Source organism: Sus scrofa, chromosome 7, assembly GCF_000003025.6.
Source record: "Sus scrofa isolate TJ Tabasco breed Duroc chromosome 7, Sscrofa11.1, whole genome shotgun sequence".
Lineage (NCBI taxonomy): Eukaryota > Metazoa > Chordata > Mammalia > Artiodactyla > Suidae > Sus > Sus scrofa.
The window spans coordinates 10,082,871-10,086,259 of record NC_010449.5 but is presented as its reverse complement, the minus strand read 5'-3'; the positions used below and the strand labels follow the sequence as shown (position 1 = coordinate 10,086,259).

General features: G+C 43.8%; 1 non-coding gene across 1 annotated transcript; it reads right to left on the bottom strand.

Moving 5' to 3' along the window:
* Positions 886 to 963, bottom strand: MIR9837 (microRNA 9837). Its single transcript, NR_128524.1, has one exon. It is a non-coding gene; the product is annotated as a microRNA 9837 (primary transcript).

Below are 3,389 nucleotides of genomic sequence, written 5' to 3'. Positions count from 1 at the left end.
TTCTAGCTCCTGCACAATTCCACGTGACCTGGTCACATCATTTTTCCTTTTTGAGCTTCAGCTGCCTCACCGGTGACATGTGGGGGATGAACTGGCTTGCATCCAAGGGCCGGCCAGGGCTCACACTCTGTGCTTTTATGTCCATTTTGGATTTACTTCCTTATAGAGCGAGAGATGGCAAAGAGAAGATCTGTAGGTTGGGTCAGACAGGCTTTAAAAAGTGAATGGTATTTGCATTCATGAAAATAGTGATTTGTCTTAAAGAAGTCATGCCAGGTTTTTTGTTTTTTGGTTTTTTTCAATTAACTTTTATTAAGCATTCACGGTTTGTTTTTCAGGCTTATTTCGCTCTCTCCCTTCCTCTGTCTGTCTGTCTGTCTCTCTGTGCCCTCCCTCCCGCCCTCTCTCTGTTTTTCTCTTTCTTATGACTCAGAAGCCTGTATATCAGCACCCCTCAGACTTGCTCGACCAAAGGTCACAGTGACCTGCTTCCTCACTGCCAATTCCCAAGCCCCCATAAATCTTCATCCCACCTGAATTCTTGGCCAAACTCAACACTGGTAATTCTTCTAATCTAACAGCATTTGTGACTCTTCACTTGTGAGCTCCTGGTCTGTCTCAGTCTCCTCCTGCCTCCCACACAGCTGCGTCTCAGCCTCCTCTTTTTCTCTTCATCTGGATCCCAGGGATGGACAGTCATTTTCTATAAAGTCCCAGCTTAGCTAATATTTTAGGCTTCTGGGCCCATATGGTCCCCATCGCATGTTCCTTCTTTCTTTTTTGTTGGTTTGTCTGTAGTTGTTTAAAACCTTTTCAAATGTGAAAGCCCTTCTAGATGCTAAGTGCTTCTATTCCATGTGGGTTCACCCCTCATTCTGGGGGTTCTTCCTGGACCACTCCACCCACGGCCATTGCTCCATCACCCACCTATAACCCAACGACCTAAATAGTGATGTCCTTTAAGTTCCATCTTCCATCAAGAGGTGTTAAGAATGTCCCATTTTCTGTATTCCAGGAAAAAAAAAAATACAGTTGTGCAAATGAAAAGAGGGCAAAGCATGTGAACAGACAATTTACACAATAGTAGATGTTGATGGCTTTTAAGCATATGAAGATTCTTGACCCTCCTATACAACAGAAGAACGACAAGTCAACCCACAATGAGATGTGGTTTCTCAACCTTGCAGACTAACAAAGATGAAAGAATGATAACAAAAGAAATTGATGGGGTATTGGAGAACTAAGCATCATCCTTTTTGATGGCAATATCTACCAAAATAGAAATGCACGTACCTTCTGAGCCAGGAGGTCCATTTGTAGATAGTTACATGGAAAAGGCAGCATGGAAGACACATGGTGGCCCATGACTGCTTGTGTGCAGAAGGCACAGGAAGAACACATGCACACCCTGCAGATTGTTCAGAGTGGGGGAGGGCGGGGCGCAGAAACTACAGAGCTGGGAGTCAAGGCTGGGGAGGAACTTTTTCAGTGTGTAGCTTTTCGTATTATTAGAATATTTTTGTCTTCTGCATATAGTATTTTTACCAAAAAGTTTAACATAGGAATTCTCATTGCAGCTCAGCGGGTTAAGAACCCAACTGGTATCCGTGAGGGTGCAGGTTCGATCCCTAGCCTCGCTCACTGGGTTAAGGGTCCTGCATTACCACAAGCTTCAGTGTAGGTCACAGATGTGGCTCGGGTCCCACGTGGCTGTGGCGTAGGCTGGCAGCTGCAGCTCCAATTCAACCCTAAGCCCGGGAACTTCCATATGCTGCAAGTGCAGCCATAAAAAGGAAAAAAAATTAACATAAATTAATGAGTGGATAGATACATAGACAGATAGTTGGAGGAATCTTATAAACAGAAAGAGGAATAGTTGAGGCACAAGGGACCTTGAAGGCTATCTAATCTGACACCTTCTTTTGTGGATTTTGGGGATTTTTTGTGTTGTGAGGAAACTGAGGCCAGGGCAGTTCTGTGACTTTCCTAAGATCCAAGGGTCACTGGCTGAGCAGGAACTTGAATCCAGGCCTCCTAATGCCAATCCAGCTACTGTCCCTGTCCACACACAACATCGGATTTCTTGGCTGACCCCCTCCATGAAGGAAGTTCACCTAAATAATTGGAACTTGAGGAAGAAAGAAGGCATTTGTAAGAGGGAACAATGGGATATATGCATATTTTTAAAGTCCATTCTTATATTTTAAAATTACCAGACTACAGGCACACCTCATTTTATTGTGCTTCGCAGATACTATGTTTTTTTTTTTTGTTTTTTTTTTTTTTTTTTTACAAATTGGAGGTTTGTGGCAACCCTGAATGAGCAATCTGTCAGCGCCGTTTTTCCAACAGCATTTGCTCACTTTGCGTCTCTGTGTCACAGTCTCTCCGTGGTGGTAATTCTCACCGCCTCTCAACCTTTTTCCTTTTTACCGTCTTTGTGATGATGACCTGCGATCGGCGATCTCCGATGTAATACTGCCAAAAGATTACGACTTGCTGAAGGCTCTGATGGCAGATAGCAGAAACAAACCAGACCAGTATCTATGAGGATGCGGGATCAATCCCTGCCCTTGCTCAGGGGGTTAAGGATCCGGCGTTGCCGTGAGCTGTGGTGTAGGTCGCAGACGTGGCTCGGATTCCGCGTTGCTGTGGCTCTGGCGTAGGCCGGCGGCTACAGCTCTGATTCAACCCCTAGCCTGGGAACCTCCATATGCCAGGGTAGCGGCCCAAGAAAAGGCAAAAAGACCAAAAAAAAAAAAAAAAAAAAAAAAAAAGAAAGAAAGAAAGAAAAAAGAAAAATCCCAATCTGTTTGTATTAGAGCTAATTTGATTTAGCTTTTCTGTTACATACCAGGTGAAGAGACCTAAATGACACATGTTTAAACAAATGAAAGTCCCCTCACTTCCATGTCCAAAGAATAACTACTGTAAAAAATTTCGTGCATGTGTCATTTTTTACATACATGTATGTATAATTTTTTTAAAAATAATCCTCAGTTATACTGTTCATGTTCTTTTACAGCTTGTGTTTTTTCCACTCCGTAATATGACATGAGTAGTTTCCCAGTCAATAAAAAGAAAACTCCCAGCTTGCTGCACGGTATCCCATGGTGTGGCTGTAACTTGCTTTTCAAACTATCCTAGTTTTAGAATTTTAGATTTAATCTCTATATTCTAGTAATGCTGTGAAACAGGGAGTGATGATATGGGTGGGCTCTGGAATCTGACTGCCTGGATGTAAATCCCGGCTTCACTCTTGGCTGTGAAACCTCAACTTCCCTAAGCCTCAGTTCCTCCTCCTTCTGGGGAATGGAGGGGATCACAGGCCTTCGCTCATCCGGCCTTTACTCCTTGCACAGGAAGCACTGAGGTGTGAGGTCCCTGGC